The sequence below is a fragment of the Armigeres subalbatus genome, unplaced genomic scaffold, assembly GCF_024139115.2.
Source record: "Armigeres subalbatus isolate Guangzhou_Male unplaced genomic scaffold, GZ_Asu_2 Contig435, whole genome shotgun sequence".
NCBI classification, from domain to species: domain Eukaryota; kingdom Metazoa; phylum Arthropoda; class Insecta; order Diptera; family Culicidae; genus Armigeres; species Armigeres subalbatus.
The window spans coordinates 1-27,510 of NW_026943189.1; the positions used below are offsets into that span (position 1 = coordinate 1).

General features: G+C 44.5%; 1 pseudogene; it reads left to right on the top strand.

The window, feature by feature from the left end:
* Window positions 1-960: 960 nt before the first annotated feature.
* LOC134204185 (voltage-dependent L-type calcium channel subunit beta-2-like) lies at window positions 961-27,510 on the top strand (annotated as a pseudogene).

The following is a 27,510-nucleotide window of genomic DNA, read 5'->3' on the forward strand; positions in this document are numbered from 1 at the left end:
GCGAGTCAGCTAGTATACTTTAAAATCTTTGGTCGAAGGCAAAAAAAAAATTGTATCGAGAACTGTGACAATTTCTAGCTCAATGTTTATTTGATGATCCGTTTTTTCTTTTTTTTTTAAATAGCAAATGAGAAAAGAGAAATGAGAAATAAAAACAGAAAATGAGAATAATAGAAATTAGAAATTGGAAATTATAAATGAGTAATGAGAAATGAGACATTATTAAATGAGAGGGAGAAGTCACCTATATTGGGTTTATTTTTATGGTCTTATTTCCACGTTACGTGGGGCCATCTCCAATTTCAGTGCACCAGTATAGGAAAGTAAGCAAATTTTATTGCTTCATTTTTCAAGAAACTCTTTCATACGCCAGTTTTTTAATACACTAAGGAATCACTTGCTGCTTTTCACGCATGCAATCCATCGCTGAAGGCTCGAAGCTCGTTTAGTAGACTGTCGTTTAAAAAGAGGCAAAAAAAACAGAATAGATTTTTTATTCTATGCTTTTTTTACACTGTTTTAGGAAAGCTCAGAATAGATAAATTTTTAGTTCTATTTGAGCACAATCTATGCATGGCTATATTTTTATGGAACAGGTACATACGTGTAGATAATATCATCTAACAAAAGCGTGTTTTGGCTTCAGATATTTTTCTATCTACGATTTTGCTATTCTTCTGCTATTCTGATTTGCTTTGTGGAAGCTAACAGCTTTGTTTATAACATAAAAAAAAACATTTATAACTCAGCATCTAAGTGTACTTTACCAAAGAGCAATACTGTTTAACATAAACATTCTATCTGGTTCTATTAAACACATACATATCGTCGATATAAGATATCAAATTTCAACAAATCTTCCAACAATTTCTCTAATTATGTCTATCTGATCTGCCTGCCGTACGTCCTTTCTTTACCCCTTCCTTTCCTGTCTCTCCGAATACAACACACCGGCAACAGGAGACGATAGCGATTCGATGGGCGCGTCCTGGCACCCCAAAACCCCCTCGCCACGCTAATTTTACCAATGAGAAGCGGAAACCGTTCTTCAAAAAGCAGGAAACATCATCATCAAATTACATGTAGTGCCACTAACGAGACCAGTCGTAACAGTGGGTCCAAGTTTAAAGGGTTACGAGGTGACCGACATGATGCAGAAGGCGTTGTTTGATTTTTAAAACGTCGATTCGAATCCAGGTGCGGCAAAAATTAATCCATTGAAAATGTTTGTCACTACTAAAATTTCAACTTGCTGCGTTTGCAGAATAATTATAACTCGTGTTCAAGTTGATATATCGTTAGCGAAACGTTCCCCTGATGAACAACCCCTTCGAAGCGCGAGCGATAATGGAGCGTTCCAACAGTAGGTCGTCTTGTTTAGCGGAAGTGCAGGTAAGATCCGTTTGTAGCCACCGAAGAACTTCTAGATGGATTCACTGAATATGTACTCCCAGGCTGAGATCGAGCGAATATTCGAACTAGCGAGGATACTTCAATTAGTTGTACTTGACTGTAGATACACAATAAATCATCCGTCACAATTAGCGGGAAAAAACATCATTAGCGCCAATAACAGTTTATTTAAAAATAGCTAGTAGTAAGGTGGGAGCACCGTGTATTTTTCCGAACCTTAACTACTGAAACGGAACTAATAAATCTGTATCTCCATTAACCGCGCAGGTATTACAAAGATTAATCAAATCACGTGGCAAAGCTCAGGCGAAAAATTTTATCAGTACAAATGGTAGCTGCTGAGAAATTGGGTCACCGTCCACCGGAGATGTTTGATGTTATCCTAGATGAGAACCAGCTCGACGTGAGGCGTGCAATCACCTGGCTGAATACCTCAGAGGCAGGGCGACAAAACTCCCATCGCGGTCATCGCACAGAAATAAACCGATTGCGAATTTTATTTGTAGGCATACCGGCGGGCAACACATCCTCCCGTACGACCAAATCCAACTGTTCCTAGACTTTGCCGTCCCAAGAAGCGTCACCATCGGGCGAACAGTCCGGTCGGATCGGTCCTCCACCTCCGCCTGGTAAGTGCATTCTGAGAACATTTTAGCCACTGGCGCTGATCGATTTAAATTGGTTGGGAAATTATGATCCCCAGACGATTATAGCGATTATTTAGAGTGACGACATGAGTCAGATATGCAACGACGACACTTTTGATGTGTATTGTAGGGCTTTTGAAGCCACGTCACGTCTGTGTTGGCTTCAATGCACAATTTGGTTGGAGTTCCTGTAGAATGTCGTCGATTGAATGGAGAAATGTTTCAACAGATATACTCTAATTGCGCACAAATGTGGACAAAAAGTAAAGAATTATTGAGTATTCGAGAATGACATTTCCGAGAATTAGCTAAAACTAGCAAACCCCTTACATTCTAATTCAAATTTTCGTTCAGTTCTTTACATGAGACATATTATTAGTATCTTGCGAATTATGACAGATAAAAAGTGAAATGTTATCATAGTTAGATTTGAGTATAGTTAGCTTCAACTTCTTTGAAAAACTAAATTCTTAGTTGACTAAATTCTTAGTAATTTTTAGCATAACAATTAACGCTGTGAGTTAAATTTCGAATGTCAAACAACCTATAGCTATTAAAACTAAAACTCACCATCTAATAGTTCGTAAGCTATCCACCAAAAAAGGTTAAACAATATGAACAAAGGATAGAAATCATAGAGTAGTAGAGTAGTAAATAACGTACATGAGTAAGGTAACAAAGAATAGGATATTTAATGGAAAATAGGGTTACATAGAATGGAGAATAATGAAAAATTGAATACAAAATATTCAATTATTTATTAAGCTTACAGCTATGAAGATAACACTGAATCTACTGTATGACATCACAATATTTGGTTTGCCATCACATCACAACATTTGGTTCCCATCTTGCTAGCAACATTTCACGTTTTATTGTTGCTGTCCGACGTTTTGCCCATCGTATCTCTCCAGTTTTATCCATCTTTTAAATATTAGCTTCTTCGGAAAATAGGATGAGTTTATGCTTCGTCACCACACATCGTTCTCTTTAAGACTACCAAAGGTGATCCTAAACGCGGATCGCTCGAAACATGCAAGTTCTTCTCGAAGGTTTTTCAGGTTGCCTGTTTAAGATGCATGATACATCTGAATACACAGTTTCTTCTGGAGCCCATAGTAAGCAGCACTTTTTCAAATCATGCGCCTTCATTTTTCGCACCTAACGTTGGTGTCAACCATCAGCACGATTTTATCCACTACATAGAAGATATCGCCGACTACCCTAACGCTGGTTCCTGGGCCGCCCCAGTCACGCTTGGTTCCACTCAATTGCATGAATTGCATGAACTATTTTCGCCTAACGTATCAGGTAGACCTGTGTGTCGATTGAAATTTTACCGACGGCGGCGTGATAGATCATTTATAGCCAGCGGCGGTGGCGTGGCGGCGGCACGCCGTTGATAATCGGTTGCAGCGTGAAGTAATTTCAAGCGTCGAAAATTTTCCGGAATTTGTTCAGAAATTCATCCAAGATAATTTCTTCAGGAAGTTCATCCACGAGTTCGTTGGAAAGTTATTCATAAAAATCATCTGGATAGTCAACCAGGAATTCCCTCGGAAGTTTATCCATGAATTCCTCCTGAAGTCCCTCCAACAATTCATCAGGAAGTTTCTCCAGATATTCCTTCTGAAGTTCCTCCGAAAGTTCCTCTAGGAATTCTTCAGGAAGATTTCGACATGTCTCACGTGAGACGACCGTGTAATTAAAACCCTAATTAATCCACCTAGCGGTGTTGGTGCCTTTCTCGTGTTAAGAATACTAAAAATATGAGTAAGTGCTTTTTAGCGTGTTTTGCGCAAAGAAAATAGTATTTTGGCCATAACTTCTGATCCCATAATCCAATCTGGCCAATTTTCAATAGCAAACAATAAGACAGGATTGCCAGTCGAATGGAACTTGTTGCGAGTAATTCGGCCAATGCTAAGTTCCAACCCAAGCAACACCTCTTGTTTCTCAGTGAGTAACAACAACTGTGGTGTGACTTTCTAAAGGTCTGACTTATGCACAACGCGTCGCGTATTTGGAACTCCTTGTGACACAAAAGCGCAAGAGGTGGAGTTTATTTGGCAAAGACATCTTGCGGGTTACAATGAAAATAAAACACAAAACCAATCGGGAATCGGATTGTCGATTTGCTCGAAACATTGTCGTAACAGCAATGAAACCGAAGAGTTATTAATTCCCTGCAACTTATCTGTTTTTGTTTCTGATAACGAAACACATCGAATTTTAAAACCACCCAAAGAAGTCGGGGATGGGTAGAGTGGTGACGCCGCTACTTAAAACGAAAATTAAAACATGATTTTCTGAAACTGAGAAGTGGCTTTGCCATGCGACTCTGATGTATTGCCAGTGTCTTCAATGCAATTTATTAGGAACAAACACCTATTTGAAAGATGTTGGGCGTGCTGCTTGGGAAAAAGTGTGTCTACAAAATTTTGTACACATACACACATACACACACACATACATACATACATACATACACACAAACAGACATCACCTCAATTCGCCGAGCTGAGTCGATTGGTAAATAACACCATGGGTCTCCGAGCCTTCTATAAAAAGTTTGTTTTTGGAGCGATCATATAGCCTTTACGTATACTCAGTATACGAGAAAGGCAAAAAGGATTTATCGACAATCGTCACTTCATTCGTAACGCCTCACCTCATACGAGACGCAGAATAAGCACAAATTTCTTCGAAAGTTTCTTCATTCCAATTCCTTTCGAAGCTCTTCTGAGTTCGTCCGGAAGTCCTTCATACAATTTCTTCGGAAGTTCCTCCGGAACTTCCTCCAGGAATTCTTCCGAAAGTTCCTCCAGAAAATCCTCTGGAAGTTCTTCCGGGAATTCTTCAGTAAGATCTTTCAACAATTATGTCTATTCTGCGTCTCGAATGACTTGAGAATAGTCGAATTCGACACGTCTCACGTGAAACGACCTTGTAAAATGGAAGGTATCGACAATTGCCACTTCATTCGAAATGCCCCACGTCTCGAGCAAAGGAAAATAGCTGAATAATATCAAATCTTGATAAGCAAATTAAGCAAAATGTGATATGGGCATGATTGATATAAGAGATAAAAGACTTTGTACTAAAATATCATGAGGAAATCATGTTATGTTATTTGTTAGAAGTGATCAATATCAAGTGCTATTGGCTTGTTCTTATCTATAGCATATTTTGATATTCTTGCCTATTCTTTTATCTCTTATATCAATCAAGTCCATATCATGTTTTGTTATGCTGTTCATGGCTTCTGCTCGGGCTCATACGAGATACAACATAATCATAAATTTCTTCGAAAGTTTCTTCAGGAATTCCTTTCGAAGCTCCTCAGAGTTCGTCCATAAGTTCCTCAGATAATTCCTCCGGAAGTTCGTCCAGTAATTACCCCGAAAGTTCATCCGGGAATTCCTCCGGAAGCTCCGCCGAATTTTCACCAGAAGGCTAGGTCATTTAGAAATAGGGAACTTTATTTAAGAGTTAGTAGCGTTCCAAGTGGTCAGATATGCAAGTTTTTTTTCCAAGTGGTAGAATATGCGTTTTTTCATTAGTAAACTCTTCTTTTCGATCTATTTTTATCACAGTTTGAAACTAACGTGGTTTCAAAATATTCACCATATTAAGCCCTTCATTCAGTTCCCAGCTGTCATTGTAGAAAGGAAGTGCTACAATGGTATAACAATAATAGAGCCCAGTTCATCCCAAAAAATCTGAACCCATCAAATTGTCCAAAGTTTCATCCAATAGAGACATTTTGGGCGATAATTATCCAGAAACTGAAGACAAAAGGAGCAGTTATCAGGACATTGGTCAAATGAAGAATTGGTGGAAACAAAACCATCACTAAAGAAGGTGTGTGCCGGCTGACAAGCGGCTTCAACAGAAAAGGGCGAGTATTTCTTCGAAATAACGATGTATGATTTAATTCAGTTATTTATATGGAAGAAACTAATATAAGCTTTGTTCCGTTTCTAGAAAGATTTCCGATTGAACGAAGAGTTTTAAAAATATACGCATTTAAAAGTGCCCCATTTCTAAATGATCTTAGCTTTAATTTGGAAGTTCTTGAAAAGCTCCTCCAAAAAAATCTTCCCAGAGGTCCTACGAAAAATCTATCAAAATTTCTTCAGCAATTCTTCAGGAATTTTCTAGAACAATTTCTTCGGATATTTCTCCAGGAATCCCACAGGTAATTCTTCCAGAAATTTCTCCGAAAGTTCCTTCAGGAATGCCTCCGGACAGGAATTCGTACAAGAATTCTTCTTGAAGATCCTCCAGGAATTTCTGGTGAAGTTCTTGTGAGAATTCCTCTGGAAGCTCCTCCATAATTTCCTTTAGAATTTGCTCCAAGAGGTCTACCGGAAGTTCTTCCAGATTTTTTTTTCCGAAGTTTCCAGCAGAAATTGCTTGATTTATTCCTCTAGGATTTTTTTAGGAATCTCTGAAGGTTCCTTCGAAATTTTCTTCAGGAATTTCTTTTCGAAGCTCCTCAGAGTTCGTTCGGAAGTTCCTCAGATAATTCGAGAAAAACGCTGCACACATAACAAGATTACTCTGACCGAAATAGAATTGTTTCTGTGCAGCGTTATAATCACTCCGGAGATTCCTGCATGCATTCTTTCGGAAGTTCCTGAAGTATTTCCTCAAAATTCCCTTTGAAAGTTACTTTTTTTATTCCTTTCTTTATTTGATAGGAACTCTGTGTTTCATAACCGCTACTGTGCCGTGATCTACTGTGGAATTCTGCCGTGCAGAATCCACATAGAATCTAAGCCAGACGTTCGTTATTAGTTATCACGTTGCCAGGTCCATCTCTTTCGTGAGTCCATTGTTGTCCGTTTGTCCATATCGTGAATCCAATTTCTCGTTGCATTGTTTCCTGGCTGCCATTTATCCGGGTACGTTGGAGGAATGCCTCCGAGAAGAACAATTAATCAGTCGTCATCGGGAAGCCGTGCCGGTAAGACGTGCACACCAAAACGCCACCGTTTGGGCTGCACCTCCGGCGACTGACAAGGGCTCGGTGGAGAGGCTGGGAATCGAATTCATGATCGTCCGCTTATAAGGCGAACGTGTAGCCAACTACGCTACAAGTTTGCTTCCCGCATTGAACTGACGTCGTTGAAATGTTTCGCTCTTTTGTTTTTGACAACAGAAGAAATTCGCGAAGTCGAAGCAAATTCTGCTCTTCCCTCCTATGAGAAATCGCATTGCTATTTGTAAGAGTTTGAGTGAAACATAGCCGCCATCTCCTCCTCTCTGTTGCTCTACTGTAAAAACCCATAAAGAACTGTCATTGTTTGTGTGAAGAATTTTGCTTCGACTTCGCGAATAGTGGATGGAAGAGAAAAGAAAAAAATAACTTGAAGGTAAACTTAAAAATATTCAACTTGAGTACTTTTTTTCATCCGTTTGGAAAATCGAAATTCTTTCGCCATTCTTAAACAATGCACACGAAAATCTCTCTGATATATTTGAAAGTCTCTCAGCATTTTGGCACAAACTTTTTAAAGGTTTAAACCTATATTATCCCAGCGTCCTATAAATGGGATAGATCTTGCGGATTTTCAGCGAGCATTGTCTACACTCCAGGCGTTTATAGGTGAACACAATTTTATAAATTTCTTTAGATGTTATAGGTCAGCGGTTCTCAATCTGGGGTACATGTACTATAGAGGGTACCTTCGTTGGCCCTAGGGGCTTCGGATAAAAATGCGTAATGGCGGATATATGATTCCAGAGACTCGGAGGCTTTCCTTTCAAGAGACTCGGAGGCTTTCCTTTCACGAGGCTCGGAAGCCTCCTTTCACGATGCTCGGAAGCTTCCTTCACGAGGCCTGGAAGCCCTCCCTTTCTCACGAGGCCTCGGAAGCCTCCTCTCACGAGGCCTGGAAGCTCTCCTTCATGAGGCCTGGAAGCCCTCCTTTCACGAGGGTCGGAAGCCTCCTTTCAAGAGGCCTCGGGAGCCTCCCTATCAAGAGGCCCGGAAGCCTCCCATCAAGAAGGCTCCGAAGCCTCCTGTCAAGAGGCCTCTGGAAGCCTCCCTGTCAAGAGGCCTGAAGCCTCCTGTCAAGAGGGCTCCCGAAGCCTCCTGTCAAGAGGCCTGGAAGCCTCCTGTCAAGAGGCCCGGAAGCCTCCCGTCAAGAGGGCTCCCAAGCCTTCCTGTCGAAGAGGTCTGGTGCCTCCTGGGTCAAGAAGGCCCTGAAGCCTCCTGTCAAGAGGCCTGGAAGCCCTCCTCCTGTCAAGAGGCTCTGGAAGCTTCCTTCAAGAGGCTCTCGGAAGCCTCCTTCAAGAGGCAGGCCTGGAAACCTCCCTCTCAAGAGGTGCCCGGAAGCCTCCTTTCAAGAGGCCCTGGAAGCCTCCTTCAAGAGGCAGGCCTCGGAAGCCCTCCTTCTCAAGAGGCCTGGAAGCCCTCCTTCAAGAGGCCCGGAAGCCTCCTTCAAGAGGCTCGCCAGCCTCCTTCAAGAGGCCTCTGGAAGCCTCCTTCAAGAGGCCTCGGAAGCCCTCCCCTTCAAGAGGCTCGCTGAAGCCCCTTCAGGCAGGCCTGGAAGCCTCCTTTCAAGAGGCCTCCCAGCTTCCTTCAAGAGGCTCCTGGAAGCCTCCTTCAAGAGGCCTGCCCAAGCCTCCCTTCAAGAGGCTCTGTGCCTCCTTTCAGAGGCCTGGAGGCCTCCCTTCAAGAGGCCTCGGAGGCCCCTTCAAGAGGCCTGGAGGCCCTCCTTTCCAAGAGGCCCAGGAGGCCTCCCTTCAAGAGGGCCTCGGAGGCCCCTTCTTTCAAGAGGCCTGGAGGCCCTCCCTTCAAGAGGCCTGGAGGCCCCCTCAAGAGGCCTGGAGGCCCCTTTCAAGAGGCCCGGAGGCCCTCCTTTCAAGAGGCCTGGAGGCCTCCTTCTCAAGAGGCTCTCGGAGGCCTCCCTTTCAAGAGGCAGCCTCGAGCCCTCCTTCAAGAGGGGCCCTGGAAGCCCTTCTCTTCAAGAGGCCTGGAAGCCTCCCTCTCAAGAGGGGCCTGGAAGCCTCCTGTCAAGAGGGGCCTGGAAGCCTCCTGTCAAGAGGCCTCGAAGCCTCCTGTCAAGAGGCCCTGGAAGCCCTGCTCAAGAGGCCCGGGTGCCTCCTGTCAAGAGGCCCAGCCTCCTGCTCAAGAGGCCTGCTCCTGTCAACCCAGCCTCCTGTCAAGAGGCCTCGGAAGCCTCCTGTCAAGAGGGCTCCCGGAAGCCTCCCCGTCAAGAGGCCCGCCTCCTGTCAAGAAGCCTGCCTCCTGTCAAGAGGCCCCGGAAGCCTCCCTGCTCAAGAGGCCTCGAAGCCTCCTGTCAAGAGGCCCGGAAGCCTCCAGTCAGGAGGCTCGGGAAGCATCCTGCTCAAGGAGGGCCTCGGAAGCCTCCCGTCAAGAGGCCTGGAAGCCTCCTGTCAAGAGGCCTCCGGAAGCCCCCTCCTGTCAAGAGGCCCGGAAGCCTCCCTGGGTCAAGAGAGCCTGGAAGCCTCCCCTGTCAAGAGGCAGCCTGGAAGCCTCCTGTCAAGGAGGCCTGGAAGCCTCCTGGCTCAAGAGGCCGCCTGGAAGCCTCCTGCCAAGAGGCCTGGAAGCCTCCCTGTCAAGAGGGCCTGGAAGCCTCCTGGCTCAAGAGGCCTGGAAGCTCTCCTGTCAAGAGGGCTCCTGGAAGCCCTCTTTCAAGAGGCCCTGGAAGCCCTTCAAGAGGGCTCCGAAGCCTCCCTCTCTTCAAGAGGCTGCCTGAAAGCCTTTTTCAAGAGGCCTGAAAGCCTTTTCAAGAGGCTCTGAAGTTCTGTGCCCTTCAAGAGGCTCGGGAAGCATCACTTCCAAGGCAGGCCTGGAAGCCTCCTTTCAACAGGCTCGGAAGCCTCCTTTCAAAAGGCCTGGAAGCTCTCTCTTTAAGAGGCCTCGGAAGCCTCCTTCAAGAGGCCTGGAAGCCCTCTTCAAGAGGCCCGGAAGCCTCCTGCTCACAGGGCTGGAAGCCTCCTGCTCAAGAGGCTCTGGAAGCCTCCTGGTCAAGAGGCCTCGGAAGCCTCCTGTCAAGAGGCCCTCGGAAGCCTCCTGTCAAGAGGCCTCGCCTCGGGAAGCCCTTTCAGAGGCCTCGGAAGCCTCCTTTCAAGCAGGCCTGCTGGAAGCCTCCCGTCAAGAGGCCTGTGCCTCCTGTCAAGAGGTGCGCCCGGGAAGCCTCCTGTCAAGAGGCCTGGCTCCTGTCAAGGCTCGAAGCCCTGCTCAAGAGGCCCGGGAAGCCTCCTGCTCAAGAGGCTCGAAGCCTCCTGCTCAAGAGGCCTGAAGCCTCCCGTCAAGGGCTCAAGCCTTTCAAGAGGCCTGGAAGCCCTTCAAGAGGCCTCGAAGCCCTCTTTCAAGAGGCCTGAAAGCCTTTTTCAAGAGGCTCGGAAAGCCTTTTTCAAGAGGCTCGGAAGCCTCCTTCAAGAGGCTCAAGCTCATTTCAAGAGGCCTGGTGCCTCCTTCAATAGGCCTGAAGCCTTTCAAAAGGCCTGGAAGCCTTCTTTTAAGAGGCCGGAAGCCTCCTCTCTTCAAGAGGCTCAGCCTCCTTCAAGAGGCAGGCCTGGAAGCCCTCCTGTCAAGAGGCCTGGAAGCCTCCTTTCAAGAGGCCGCCTCGGAAGCCTCCTGTCAAGAGGCTCGGAAGCCTCCTGGGCTCAAGAGGCCTCGAAGCCTCCTGTCAAGGCTCCCAGCCTCAAGAGGCCCGGAAGCCTTCAGGCCTGGAAGCCTCCTTCAAGAGGCCTGGAAGCCTCCCCTTCAAGAGGCTCTCAGCCTCCCCTGTCAAGAGGCTTCAAGAGGCTGGGAAGCCTCCCTTCAAGAGGCCTCGAAAGCCTCCTTCAAGAGGCTCGCTGAAGCCCCTTCAAGAGGCTTGAAGCCTCCCCTTCACAAGAGGCCTGCCTTTTCAAGAGGCCTGAAAGCTTCCTTCAAGAGGCCTCGGGAAGCATCCTTTCAAGAGGCCTCTCGGAAGCCTCCTTCCAAGAGGCCTCGAAAAGCCTCTTCCCCATGAGGCCTCGGAAGCCTCCTTTCAAGAGGCTCGGAACCCTCCTTTCTAAGAGGCTCGGAAGCCTCCTTTCAAGAGGCTCGGAAGCCTCCTTTCAAGAGGCTCGGAAGCCTTCTTTCAGGGTCTCGTACTTGACCCGACTAAAGTCGCCTAAAAAGCTCAAAATATTTTTTCTTAGTAATAATTAAATAATTGATTTTTAAGACTCACCCTAACATTATTTGAAATTATCATAACAAATATTCAAAAGACGTACAACAATGTTTTTTTGCTTCAAAATTAGATAAGGAACAATTTTCTAGAACATCGTACAATGCTAAAATTAGAAATATAGAAGTTAAAAATTTTATCTCAAAATTCAGTGGGACCACCCTTATGCAACAAACTTCAATATAAAGCTTTTATAATGAGCTTTGACTTTGCCAAAGACACTTTGTTCCTAAAATATCATCTTCAAGGTTAGAATTTTCCTCCTAATTTCCCAGCCATGAATTTCTTGGGCTGCATCTTTCAAATTAAATTTGAGTAGCATTCGGGAAATGAGATACAGCCTTAGAAAGATTTTTTTTACCTGGGCACACTACCGGCGGCGACAGCGCTGCGTCCTTCTCCTTCAAAATTTGTCGTGGATTTTGCCCCGCATCAGGCTGCTTCAGTCGCTCGAGATCGTAACGCCGCGGCCGTTGGCACCGAACATTGATGACGGATAGTTTTGGGCGAAGTTTATTCATCACCAGAGAGTGGTCAGAGTCGATTGTAGCGCCACGATATGTCCTGACGTCGATAATGTCGGAGAAGTGCCGTTCATCAATAAGAACTTGGTCGATTTGTGTATCTTTCTGCAGTGGCTGTCTCCAGGTGTACCGGTACGGAAGGCTGTGTTGGAACTAGGTGCTGCGAATCTATATATTCTTGAAGGCTGAACTCAATTAGTCGTAGGCCGTTTTCATTCGTCCGCCGCTGAGAGTTAAACTTTCAAATAGTTAGTCTAAACTCCTCCTCTTGGCTAACCTGAGCGTTCAAATCTCCTATGATGATTTTGACGTCGTGGCTTGGGCAGCTGTCATTCTCACGTTCCAGCTGCCCGTAGAATGCGTCCTTATCATCATCAGTGCTTCCAGAGTGGAAGCTATGCATGTTGATTATGCTAATGTTGAAGAACCGGTCTTTGATCCTCGACCTGCACACTCTCTCATTGATATCACCTATTACTATGAAAGCAGTTCCCAGCTCGTGTGTGTATATATGCTTACCTCTAAACGGTCATGCCATTGAACTAATATATGCCGAATCCGCGGTCCTTCAATACAATGCTGTGCTTCGGACGATTTGCAGTTCCACGTACCGAGTTCCACTCGCTAGCCCCTTTTCGTCGTTGTGATCTTCGTTGAGTTTCCACTCCATATTGTCGCATTGATTATTCATTGCTTAGTTTTTTAAGGTTGGATTTCAGAGATTGTCACCATTGTTCCTTAATTTCCATAATGCATAGTTTTATTTTGAGTCCCTCGCTAGATAACAGTTGCTGTTATGAGCCGCACCGCACCTACTAGATGGAGAGACGTTCGGTCAGATATGCATTTCTGAAGAATAAGAATCCTTCCGCACCATACAACAACCGGTTTGCTTACCCTATCTTTCATAATTCTTTTCTGTACCCCGGCCGGTACCACAGGAAGTTAGGGATAGAAGTTTCCGAGCAGGAAACTAAAGTCAACATAATGGGATATATTTTATTTCTACCGGAACAGGACGTAACAATGGTAGACCATTGCCCAACGTTTATAGATATTAGGAATAGAAAATAGATAACAGAGAGTAAGATGTATGTAAGTGAATAATAATAAGAGACATGAAATAGAAATTCATATAGAGTTAGTGGCATTTACAAAATTGGCATTAGCATTGAGAAGTTCGCACAAATTCGTAGAGGTGGTAAAAGCCTGGACTATTGTATGAGAGTACCATCACTTTCCTCCGTTACCACAGATATTGATTTTGGGACTAATCACTATCTCTTAGATGGAAGCAATGCACTCTCCAATAGTCAAGATCTGTCCTGGGCACGTCCTTGCGAATACTGAGAAAGATGAAGGATGGTTGGTTGGACACCTACTAAAGAAAGATGCAAAGAACTCTACGACCTCTCATAGGTGCAACGGGAGGTTTTTTGGATTCACTGAGGCAGGTTATAACAGTAGGCATCGTTTTATTAAAACATGAAACACAGATAGAACTAATATAGAAATACAAAGTCTGGAACTGAGCCCATGAACCCCTGCTTATAAGGCAGAAGCGGTAGCCACTAGACCACTCAGCTCGTCACAGGAGTTTGTGGCATTAACAAAATTGTGCATTGAATAAGTCAGGAAATCGTATTATGTTACTTCCAGTTTAACATCTGCTGAACATTTCTCCATTCCATGTCAACGACACAGCCCACCTCACACGGCACACTGATATACGATCAAATTGTAGTGACAGCTACCTATTTTCGTTGAATTTATTTGAATTCAATCGAATTCACAAACATTAACTGGATTTCTGTTTGTTCTTCTTCCACCTCTTGGCGCTCAACTCTGTTTCATTTTGCTCGCCTGCTGTTGTCAGTTGTTCTTTCTTCTATTTTTGGCCGGAAAACCACGCAACTAAATTTTGTTGAACAACTACACCAATTGTTGTACACACACAGACTCTAGGGATCACTACGGCTATAGAAACGAGCGAGGTAATTCTCTAAGCTATTTTGCTAAACATTTTCGTTCAGTTTTGTATTTATAAAATTCATAGATATTTACAAATTTTGTTTCGGTTGCAACTTTCCTAATTAGTTGTTTACTTAGTAAATGTATAATTCCAATACGACTAATATTGGAAAAACACAATAGTTATTCTTGGAATTCATGTTCGTTAGTAAGATTTAGTTGTAGATTATTTTCGTCCTAATTTCATTAGCTTTAGCTTTGTTCATTTTTTTTTTATTCATCCCGGATATGAAAATTCTTTTATTTGCAGTCTTCAATATGGCTGATGTTGAGGAGACGCTCTGAAGGCGGAGCAAACGCGCGCACACATTCACAATCATACCAGTCGGGTGAATTGGGTCTAGAGAAGGCGGAGCGCTAGTCTGGTTATTTGAAAATTTTCATATTGAATTTGTATCTGTTTCGCTTTTGTTTGGATTACGCGAATGTTCGCTTTGGGTTAGTCATTGAATTCCAACGCAAACTCACCACACTGGAAGAAATGGTCATTTTGCCAAAGTGCAGCATGACGCACAGTTGGTTCTGCGGTATTTTATCACTAGACTGCCCACCTTTTGTTGGATATCCTTTCAGAAGGGAGAAATTGACTTGCAGACGAATCACAAAAACACTTTTGACAGTTGAAAAGTGAGTTCGCTTTTTTATAGTTTTTATTTTTCTTACTGCTTAAAGCTTCTAACACAAACATTTGCTTTGATATTATGCATTTTATTCTAACTCCTCTTTACTCGAAACTATATAAGGGGCCATCCACAAAGTACGTCACGCTCCTAGGGGGGAGGGGGGGTTCCGAGCTGCGTGACGACCCATACAAAAATTTTAGAGGTTTCATACAAAAAGTGTGACGAAGGAGGGAGGGGGGGTTGAAAATCGCCATTTTTTGCGTGACGTACTTTATGGATCTTCCCTAAATAAGAAATTTTTTACTGCTTTTCAATAAGATAAGTTATCTAAAATTTCAAAAGAAAACAAGTAGCATTGGTTCATTTTAATACGTAAACTACGAATTACTTTGCTTAAGGGATTTTTATAAATACATTTTTAACATACAAATGCTCATATCTAGGAACTTTTTTTTAAATAGGCGTAACTGTGTTTATTTGAACGGCTAATACTCTCTCAGTTTAGCATATTTCGATTGGCATTACTACCAGATAGATATGAATCTATTCTTTCTGTTAGGTACATAAGTTCACTAAAATAGTTTGAATGAAGTGCACAATCGCCTTTCCAAATTAAGGTCAGAATCAATTACGCCCATTTGAAAAAAGTTCTTAGATATATACTTTCCGACGTTCTAAGAATATCTTTTGAATATTGCAGCTTCAATTAAATCGTTAGCATCACCGTTACTGCCTCATAACACGGATGTTTGATGAATTATTCTAAACATTTTCGCTATTGACGTTCAAGTAAGCTTCATGAAAATATTCTGTTCATAATATCATCATGGAATGTATATAACAATGTGGTCCAAGGTCAATATTTTTGTTAAATCATACATTCAAAGTGATAATTATTGTAACTAATATGAACTATGGGCCTGTATACAATTAGACCATTAATGAAGTAAAGGATGACAAATAGATTTTTTCCAATTCTGCACTTGGAACAGTCGTTCGAGTGCTCGAACCAGCAATCCAGCTGTTCAGTTTGGTTGGTCAGGAGCTCACCAGTCGCATCTTTCCCTGGCATCGTTCCATCCTGCGGCAATTCAAATTTGACCAAAATCGGCCACATTGAGGCAAATAACTTGCAACATGTGTGCTACTTGGGATCTCTCCTTCGTCGACTAGAGAGTCCGCCTGCGATCGTTTGTCCCATCGACATAAGCGCTTGACTATCTTCTTCCAAAATTTCAAATTTCGTTGAGTGCTCAGTTCGTCTAGATTATTATCACTGGTGGCGATGAAGATGTTCTTTATAGCGGTCCATTGGTCTTCCATACTGCCACCTTCCTGAATCTCTGCAGCACGAGTCTCCAATTCATCAACGTAGGACTTTCATCGCGACATCTTCTAGTTTAGTCCCGCCAACAAATCCGTGCAATGTATGCACTGCACAGTCTCTTTCGCCGATGTACAGGTGATGATTAAACGCTATATCGGCGCTACGTTTATTCTGATTTAATTTCCGGTAAATTTGTCACGAACCACAGAACTCTGCAGAAAAACATTCCGTTTTCGCTCATTTGTCCGAGCCAATGCAGTTCCATGATGTACTTATAGTTCGAATTGTCAGATCCATAAGAAGTCAATTTCACGATGGTGGGGAACGTGTTCACCTGATATAAAAGGCAGAGTATAGTAGAATTTGTCCCGAAGTTTGTTCAAAGGACTTTACTCAGTCTATGACCTCAAGCTTCATGCGATGTGTCTCAATGGAAAGTTGTGCCAATTAACCCTGTTGGGCTAGAGGCAAAACATTCCATGTTCCTATACGGGTCCGAGGTTTTGCGCTAAAGGTCGTTGCCGCTAAATAAGTCCTTAATCTTTCTCTGTCGGTTTCTCAAACATTATTGATGTTTTGGGAACAGTAGGTTTTTAGACCCAGGTTCCCTATCCCCCAAAATGGGGCTGCCATCTTAGATATAGCTTCCGAAAAATAACATTTCTTATTCAGCCGCAGGATGCAAACGCTGTTGAAGCCGCACCACCTTAGTGAAGATCAGTCGGATCAGATTTGTTTAGAATCCCACAGTGCTCTGGATCTTTAGAGTTTGAAGCTTTTCCCAGAAGTTTGGCAGAGCCCACTGTCTAACCCCGCCACATCCTAGGCAGGCCTCATAGGTCGCACCCCCTCAAGGGAAGGCTAATGCCGACCGGCCTTTCACCTCCCTGGAACAGGCTTTCAGCCTTACTTCGGGAAGACGCTCCATTAGTTGTTTACTTGTATAATCATTATTATAACTACATTGATAACTCACTTGTAATTGTAGTTGCTGTTCAGCGTTGCAGCTCTCGAAGAAAAAAACGAGCGGTAGTCGTAGAAGCTACATTCCATTTGCGCGAGTAAAGACACATCCCTTGGACTAGGTTGTTTGGGATATTGTCCTAGCCGCACATAAGACTTTCAATGAAACGAGAGCAGACAAAGAACACATGCTCCGCCGTTTCTTTGACTCCATGGCTCTCAGGGCATTGGGGGACGATGTGTACCCAATGAAAGTATTTTCAAAAGCAGCAATGTGCTCTGCTAACCCAACTCGACACACTGGTAGCAAGCGGTGCGTCTTCTTTACTTAGAGTAAGCGTCCCAATCCGATTACCATCAGACAACTTTTATGGTTCCGACAGTTGTACGGGCATCCTTGGTATCACGCATGTCAAAAGACTCGTCGTCTTCAAGTAGGTACTACAATGATGCAAGCCGCATCCCGAGAAACGGTGTGTTATGCGCTAATAAATCTTATAGCCTATGCACGAGTACACTACCGGGACGGGGTCGAAATAGTTGACGTTGCTCTCCTCCTAAAGCATCATCTCTTCCACAATCGTATAGCGTAAGATGCAGGACTACGTTCAGAATACCGTATGCTTTGCAGCTGTCTAACGTTTTAACAATGTCTAGTAGCTCTCCGCTTGTTACCATTATCGCTACAGCTTCCACTTAAGCTGCTGTTAGTCAGGGTCTCGTGACGTACCTCAATCACCTTTTCAGTTTTTTTAGAGTCAACGAGGTGGGGGGAGGGTGGTAAGCGCTTGCGTTCCACTAAGGTTGGTGGTTTCTCAGTAGTTTTTTTTCTCTCGACAATGCCGTGTCGCACGCACGTGACAAAAAGGCATACAGTTTGTCCCCATTTAGGCCTAGGGGGTTGTCTTCTAGCCTAAGGGATGCGGTGAGGGATGCCTCTTAGAAGTCCGAGACCTTTCACCTGCGGGCAATACCCACGCCCATCTAAAATTGTGCTCGTCATTGCTAACCTCATAGCGGACTGCCAAGAGGTCGCTGTGTGTACAGCCTTCATCCACTCTCTAATTAATGTTACAGATCAACCCAGGACTATAGAACGTTACGTCAATAATCGAATCCACATCACATCCACATGCGAAACGTATTACAATTGGCGTGAATCTCGTCAAGTTTGGCTAGAGTCTCCAATAGGATCTGTCCTCTAGTGGTGGTGCAGCGGATGCCTCATTTCACTGCCCGCGCGCTCAAATCACCCGCAATAACCAGCGGCTTCCGACCTACCAGGCCAGAAGTCAGTCTGTTAATCGTTTGAGTCAGTGGTCCTTAACCTGGAGTACATGTATCCATAGGGGTACCTTCGCTGGCCCCAAGGGGTACCTCGGGCAAAACAGCGTAATGACGGATGTATTATATCAAATAAATACCTATTGATAAGATTTTGAGCATTGTGCCATTCTCATGGTGAACATTATATCAAAGCATATTGAATCCTGCCCACCACAACCAGCATAGTGTACAGTTTCGACTCAAGTTCCGAACTTGACTCATCCTCCCAACACTGAAGTTTTCCGTTTTCCGCAGTGAGGATCAAGATTACAAACAAATCCAAGATCCAATGGAAAAAAATACATGAATAAACCCAAAATTGCCATTTAAACGCGAGTGTTCGGAATAAGAGTCATGTTCGGAATTCAAAGTCAAAAGTCAAAACGGTATGAAGGACTGTAAGCCAAAAGATCAAAAATTTGGAATCTAAATGTATCTATAAGTTTGGAAGCCTCCCTTTTAGAGACAGGAAGGCTTTATCTGAAAAACTGAGTAGCTTTGTTGCAAGAGGCTTAAAAGCTTCCTTATAAGCATATCAGAAGCCTTCTTTCAAGAGGTTCCGAAGCCTCCCGAGTAACACATTTGTCATTGACAAGTTTCAGTGACTCGTATGTGGCCCAATTGAGTCACATTAGAATTGCAGCAACAAAATCAGCCAGAATTGTGATACTAGGCCTCCTTTTAAGAAGGCCTCCTTTCAAGCGGCTCGAAAGCCTCGTTTCAGGTTTAGAACGGCTCGGAAGCCTTGTTTTAAGCGTCTCGGAAGCCTCTTTTCAGGGCAGCAGGGACTATGTCCAAGGGCTTGACGATCCCTCCCCAGGCCATCTGCGAGTTGTGGTGCTTGCCTAGGATGTGGTGGGGTTTGACAGTGGGCCCTGTTAAACCTCTATAAAAAGCTGCATGTATCCGCAAGTAGGCTCCCCACCAAAGCGACCGTGTGCCGCTCAAAGCGCACAAGCTTCCAAGTCCTGGTGTTAGGTGGGCCGCTAAACAGCCCTGACACCACGACCCCCCGACGAGACAGGAGGTTTGCGCAGGCCCAATAAGCCGCCTAGAAAACCAATCATTACGAACAATATAAGAGATAATGTGACTCGATATAATCGGCAAAGACCTAGGCGACGAATACAGGATCACGATTGGAAGCTTGGAACATGGAATTGCAAGTCGCTAGGTTTCGCAGGTTGCGACAGGATGATCTACGATGAATTACATCCCCGCAACTTCGACGTCGTGGCGCTGCAGGAGATTTGCTGGACAGGACAGAAAGTGGAAAAGCGGGCATCGAGCGGCTACCTTCTACCAAAGCTGTGGCACCACCAACGAGCTGGGAACCGGCTTCATAGTGCTGGGTAAGAGGCGCCAACGCGTGATTGGGTGGCAGCCAATCAACGCAAGGATGCAAGCTGAGGATAAAAGGCCGTTTCTTCAACTATAGCATCGTCAACGTGCATTGCTGAAGGGAGACCTGACGACGAGAAAGAAGCGTTCTACGCACAGCTGGAGCAGACATACGATGGATGCCCACTACGGGACGTGAAAATCGTCATCGGTGACATGAACGCACAAGTAGGGAAGGGAGGAAATGTATAGACCGGTCATCGGACCGGATAGTCTGCACACCGTATCGAATGACAACGGCCAACGATGCATAAACTTCGCAGCCTCCCGCGGAATGGTAGTCCGAAGCACCTTCTTTCCCCGCAAAAATATCCACAAAGCCACATGGAGATCACCTAGCCAAGAAACGGAAAACCAAATCGATCACGTTCTAATCGACGGTAAATTCTTCTCCGACATCACGAATGTCCGCACTTACCGCAGTGCGAATATTGAATCCGACCACTACCTCGTTGCAGTATGCCTGCGCTCAAAACTCTCGACGGTGTACAACACGCGTCGAAGTCGGACGCCGCGGCTTAACATTGGGCGGCTACAAGACGGTAGACTAGCCCAAGAATACGCGCAGCAGCTGGAAGTGGCACTTCCAACGGAAGAGCAGCTAGGCGCAGCGTCTCTTGAAGATGGCTGGAGAGATATTCGATCCGCCATTGGTAGCACCGCAACCGCTGCACTAGGCACGGTGCCCCGGATCAGAGCAGAAACGACTGGTATGACGGCGAATGTGAGCAGTTAGTGGAAGAGAAGAATGGAGCATGGGCGAGATTGCTTCAACACCGCACGAGGGCGAACGAGGCACGATATAAACAGGCGCGGAACAGACAAAACTCGATTTTCCGGAGGAAAAAGCGCCAGCAGGAAGATCGAGACCGTGAAGAAACGGAGCAACTGTACCGCGCTAATAACACACGAAAGTTCTATGAGAAGTTGAACCGTTCACGTAAGGGCCACGTGCCACAGCCTGATATGTGTAAGGACATAAACGGGAACCTTCTTACGAACGAGCGTGAGGTGATCCAAAGGTGGCGGCAGCACTACGAAGAACACCTGAATGGCGATGTGGCAGACGAAGATGGCGGTATGGTGATGGACCTGGGAGAACGCGCAGGGCATAATTCTACCGGCTCCGGATCTCCAGGAAATCCAGGAGGAGATTGGCCGGCTGAAGAACAACAAAGCCCCTGGGGTTGACCAACTACCAGGAGAGCTATTTAAACACGGTGGTGAGGCACTGGCTAGAGCGCTGCACTGGGTCATTACCAAGATTTGGGAGGAGGAAGTTTTGCCGCAGGAGTGGATGGAAGGTGTCGTGTGTCCCATCTACAAAAGGGCGATAAGCTGGATTGTAGCAACTACCGCGCAATCACATTGCTGAACGCCGCCTACAAGGTACTCTCCCAAATTTTATGCCGTCGACTAGCACCAACTGCAAGGGAGTTCGTGGGGCAGTACCAGGCGGGTTTTATGGGCGAACGCTCCACCACGGACCAGGTGTTCGCCATTCGCCAAGTACTGCAGAAATGCCGCGAATACAACGTGCCCACACATCATCTATTCATCGACTTCAAAGCCGCATATGATACAATCGATCGGGACCAGCTATGGCAGCTAATGCACGAACACGATTTTCCGGATAAACTGACACGGTTGATCAAAGCGACGATGGATCGGGTGATGTGCGTAGTTCGAGTTTCAGGGCATTCTCGAGTCCCTTCGAAACCCGCAGAGGGTTACGGCAAGGTGATGGTCTTTCGTGTTTGCTATTCAACATCGCTTTGAAGGGTAATACGAAGAGCAGGGATTAACACGAGTGGTACAATTTTCAATAAGTCCGTCCAGCTATTTGGTTTCGCCGACGACATAGATATTATGGCACGTAACTTTGAGAAGATGGAGGAAGCCTACATCAGACTGAAGAGGGAAGCTAAGCGGATCGGACTAGTCATCAACACGTCGAAGACGAAGTACATGATAGGCAGAGGTTCAAGAGAAGACAATGTGAGCCACCCACCGCGGTGGTGACGAAATCGAGGTGGTAGAAGAATTTGTGTACTTGGGCTCACTGGTGACTGCCGAAAATGACACCAGCAGAGAAATTCTGAGACGCATAGTGGCTGGAAATCGTACGTACTTTGGACCCGCAAGACGCCCGATCGAATAGAGTTCGCCGCCGTACCAAACTGACAATCTACAAAACGCTAATTAGACCGGTAGTCCTCTACGGACACGAGACCTGGACGATGCTCGTGGAGGACCAACGCGCACTTGGAGTTTTCGAAAGGAAAGTGCTGCGTACCATCTATGGTGGGGTGCAGATGGCGGACGGTACGTGGAGGAGGCGAATGAACCACGAATTGCATCAGCTGTTGGGAGAACCATCCATCGTTCACACCGCGAAAATCGGACGACTGCGATGGGCCGGGCACGTAGCCAGAATGTCGGACAGTAACCCGGTGAAAATGGTTCTGGACAACGATCCAATGGGCACAAGAAGGCGAGGTGCGCAGCGGGCAAGGTGGATCGATCAGGTGGAAGATGACTTGCGGACCCTCCGTAGACTGCGTGGTTGGCGACGTGTAGCCATGGACCGAGCCGAATGGAGAAGACTCTTATATACCGCACAGGCCACTTCGGCCTTAGTCTGAATAAATAAAATAATAATAAGCCTCTTTTCAAGCGACTTGGAAGCCTCCTTTCAAGCGGCTCGAAAGCATCCTATCATGCGTTTAGAAAACTTCCTTTATGCAACTCGGAAGCCTCCTTTTAAGCGGCTAGGAAGCTTTTTGGAGAGTTTATTTTCAAGCGGTTCGGAAGCCATCTTTCAAAGGGCTTTTTGGAGAACCTATATCCCGTTTGATTTCAGATCCGTGTTCCATATATCTCACGAGATATGCTTATTTTTATTCACAGCGAAAATCGCAACCCAAGCATCATCACATGCCATCCCAAATGGTATCATACGAAGACGGACCTCAATGATACACTGTGACTTGATGGCGGCGATAAGGTCATCCGCCACAGTAACCTCATCCAGCTGCTGGAGGGTTTCTTCCGTATACAGGGCATTTACCTCTACGCCATCTTTCCACCAGTTGACAAGAATCGTCAAGGACTGTGCCGTCGTTATGTCAGATGCAGATAACCTACGCCATCTCCGTTTTCTGCCCTCCTTGCTTAGAAAGTTTGGTTGGCTGTGCCGTTCGTTCTGTTTGTCATAACTGCGGGCCCGAGCACTTCAATTAGAGATTTATCTACTTTTCGCCTCCAGCTGTAATGTCTATCATTTTAAGGCCGACTTGTCCTCTTAGAGTGTGCTTTAGTACTGTCAGCCATGTCAGTTAAAGCGTCTAGTGACATTTGCGCCACCGTTGCGCCCCCGTGGAAGACGAAAGCGTCTAGTTGAGTATCTCTCTACGCTTTCCCGCTCTACTTTTCAAGAAATTTGCTGATCAGGAAGCTCTCTTGGCTTTAGATCGCGGTCCGTCGAAGCTTTAGCAAGCTTTGCTTACCTGCTAGTTACTCGATGATGGCGTCGAACTGTTCGACCACTGCCCTCATATTTGGTGTACGTCCACTGGTCGCAGATGTAAGGGGCCGTACACATATTACGTAAGCACATATGGGGAGGGGGTCGGTCAATATCTTACGCTCCATATAAATAAAAAATCATTTGTATGGAAACAATCTTACATGGGGAGGGGGGTCAAAAAACCCACAAAAACTGCTTACGTAATTAGTGTACGACCCCTAATCAGAACCGAACTATTGATGGTCCCGCTCTGTGTGCACGGTTAGAAAAAAGTACCAAATTTTAGGTACTTTTTTTCTCTTGCATCTCCCTCTCTCTTCCCTTTGTTGTCATAAAATGAAGAGCAAAACCACTCAACAAGGGCATTAAAGTGTGGGAACCCAACGTTAAGTAATCCCATGTTTACAAAAGTTGAGTAAAATCTACTTAACTTTTGGCTAGTTTCTGTTTAAAATTAAGTATATTTTACTTAATATTAAGTGAATTTTACTTAATTTGAAAAAAAATCTTAATTTTGGGTTCCCACACTAAACACCCGATTTGAGTGAAAAGTACCTAATATATGGTACTTTTTTCTAACCGTGTGCAATTAGCTAGTATACTTTCTCCGCTCTCTGCTCCCAACTCCACTCTGTTTGGTTGAGAAATACTTCACCTCTTCGCAAAGGGGCAGTGATGCCAGACATACAGACGTGTCTGTATTTATACAGACATATGGTCTTGTATACAGACGTCATACAGATTACAGCCATTATACAGACTTTTTATTTGACTTTTACAGACATTCAGTTTTTGAAAACTTTTGGCTGCCAAACAGAATCCTGTTGGGCTTTCTAATTTAACCATTTAGGGTTTTCAAACAAAATCGTTATGGGGATTTCGTACGGAATTCTATAAGGTTTCCAAACGGTATCTTTGGAATTTTGAGCAGAGTATTTTAGGCTTCTGAACAAGTGACTTCCCAAACAGAATCCTTTTAGAATTTCAAACAGAAAGATTCTTTGATTCCTTTCCTCAAAAAATCCATTCAGAATTCCAAAATTTATCCATTCTGAAGCCCAACAAAAGAGATCCGTTCGTGCAGATTTCCGTACAGAATTATATGAGCTTCCAAACGTAATCCTTCTGGGTTTTCTAACGGAATCTCTTCGAGTTTCTGAACGAAATTCTTTTAGGATTTCGAAAGGAATCACTCTGAGATTCCCAAAGAGATTTTTTGGACTTCCAAACGGAATTTTGATGAGATTCTGAACAAAATCATTCTAGACTTCCGAACGGAATACTTTTGGTTTTCCGAACTGAATCCTTCTAAACTTTCGAAAGCAATACTTTTGGACTTGTCGATTGGAACGTTCTGGGCCTCTGAACGGAATCTTTTTCTGCTTCTGGACAAGGGAATCCTATTAGAATACTTATGGGATTTCCTACCGAAGCCCTAAAAGAATTTTGTTAGGAAACACAAAAGGAATCGATTCGAAAACCAAGAAGAGTTCCTTCCGAAGGCCAAAAAGAGCTCCGTTCACAAAACCAAAAATCTCGGTTCGTAAACTCAAAACAAGGCCTATCACTGGGTTTCCGATCAAAATTATTTGGGATTCTGGAACGAATTCTATTATATTTCTGAACGATTTTTTTTTAGGCTTCGAAAACAGAATTCTTTTGGATTTCCGAACGGAACCTAGTTGGGCTTCTAAACGAAATTATTTTGGACTTTACTTTCAAACTGATTTCTTTTTTGGACTTTCGAAAGGAATACTTTTGGAATTCCGAGTGGAGCCATCTGGGCTTTGAATTGATTTTTTTTTCTGATTCTGTACAAACTATCTTTTTATGGGAATCCGAAGCCTATAAAGATTCCGTGCGCCAAAAGGATTTTATTGGAAAGCGCATAGCTTCCAAAATACGTATTTCGACCTCAATAGCAACCTAACTTATCTTCAGTATCTCGTACCTGATTCGACTAAGGGGCAAGCCAGAGTAAACGCGACGTGCGATGCGACGCGACAATGCGATCTGACATGATAATGATTATTATTCTTTTACTTCGCATCGCTCGTCGCGTTTACTCTGGCTTGCACCTAAGTCTTACACCGACTTTTGGATTATTAAAACCTCGATATTCTACGTTTTCAAAAATGCATGATTTTTAAATAATTTGCTAATTTCTGTAACTTCTAAACTCCATACAGACAAATACAGACATTTTGCTGAAGTTGATACAGACTTTTAAAAATTGTATCTGGCATCCCTGCAAAGAGGGCATACTACGCTATCTTGAATTGGTTGGGTCAATACTCTGCTGGGTACCCCTTAACGTTGCTCTCGAATCCTACTGAAGTAGTCGTCTTCGTAAACCCATGGTTATCTGTACATGCAAGCATGCAAGCATACGTATCGGATAACAGTCTAAACATCTGTTATTTGTGTCTAAACCTAAGCTGCAGGATTAGTACGATCCTTGCGTTAAGGCCTGTCAGGGTGTTATGCAACGGAAGGCAGCCTTATGCATTAACACGTTTCGTTACTTCATAATTATACGCCCAAATCTATTATGCACAGTTTTTCACACGTTTCGTTACTTTATGATTAAAACCCATATTCTTAAGTCTTGCCAGAACAATAATGACCTAACTTCCCATTTAGTCTCAAAGCGCTTCTTAGCGCAGCCAGCAACCATATGCAGTTCATTTAGCCGTTAGACGATCCCGCTGCGTGGGCTGACTATCAGTAGTGGCTACTGCGAGGAGGCGAACTGTGCGCTGCCCACCATCCCCTCATTCTTGCTGATGCCAAAAGTACAATAGTACCCAGGCTACACCAACTCTATTGGTACGCAACTTTTTAACTGTCGGTTGATTGTCAAAGGCTGACCTTAGACCCTAAAGAGAAAAACTGAAAAATATCTAAATTCACACTAATAATGGAGAATGGTTCCAAAAAATCCGGAGAGGAACCATTTTTATTGGATGAATTTCTAGAATCGTTCGTTCATCGTCACTGCTAAAATAGGACCACATTTTTTTTTTATTGTCTTTATTAATGAGGTTTTCGGCCCTTGACCGGTTCACCTCAAGGACCACATGGGGACCACGCGCCAAGCAATAATTTTGATATTAAATACATCGGTATACAAACGATATAGTTATATAAACAATCGTAGTTCTGTAGGGCGAATTGCTTGAATTGGTCACTGTCTTTGATGTTGCTGAGCTCTCGGAAGATTTTTAGTCATTTGGTTTCCATCCATGATCAATCAGCGGTCATTGCATTGATTTTGATTTTACGTGGCTATTGAAAGAATGTTGCAGTTTTCTGGAACATTCTTTCAATATGGAATTGGTCATTTTTCGGAATATCGTATGGATAAATGGAGATATTTATTACACTATGCTAAAAAAAAATCAAATGCAATATCAAAATATAAGTGTGCAAAAAAAGTTACTAACCGTTTTACAAAGAAAGGGTGTTTTCAAAAGTTTTTGGGAATTGATTGTTATTTAAGCTAATAACCATTATTTGTATTCCGTAGATATTAATTGTATTTTTGAATTGTGTATTTTTCGTTTTTGCTTAAATATCGCATGCTCTTTCAAACTCACAATTGCACTTTTCACTGATATTCAAAAGGGAAGGACAGTGCAAAACGAACCAGAGAGTTGAAACGAAATTCTGCTTACAACCCGCATGCAAAAGTGATCTAACACAGACAGCGTTTTTGTTATCTGGTTCGTTCTGTAATACTGTGCTACTGGTAACATTGAATTGAACTATTTATACAAAAAGTTTTGAAATTTGTATGTTTGTGAGTGCCGTCCCAGAACTACCACAAGCTAGGACTTGGTTTTCTGCTGGGCCATACCTACTTCACGATTCTCGTCAAACCCTAGATTTGTTCTTACTAATCCAGCTTACGTTTCCCCCGCAGGTGCATCATATCATCACAATAGTAATAGTAGTAGACGACCAGCCTCCAATCGCCACGAGAACCGGGACCGGGACCGAATGGAACGGTACGAGCGGGACCGGGACCGATCGGGAGCGATTGCACGCCCGTGAACGAGACATGCAGCTACACTACGACATCAACGACGACGATCTACTGAACGAGCGAAACTACGGCCCATCGGACTACGGCGGTGGAGGCGGAGAAGGTGGCGGCGGCGGTGGCGGTGGCAGGATGGTACGGGGCGACAGTCGGGACATTCGGGATCTACGGGAACGGGACAGTAGGGTGCATATATCCAGTGGGGTAAACGTTGCCAGCAGTAGTAGCAATAGACACAATCTGAACAGCGACATGCTCGACCACGACCGCGAGCTGATACGAGACACGAGAGGTGACCTGATGCGGGAGATCCGCGCTATCCGATCGCACAGCCACAACAGTTGGTGGCGCCACCGTCGTCGCAGTCGGTCCGTCGGGGAATGGAACGAACGGACGGACGGGACCGCGACGACTACAGCCCGCACCGGGGAGGCGGTAATAATAGAAGAGTATTGAACGCCATGTAGGAATCGTGGATATA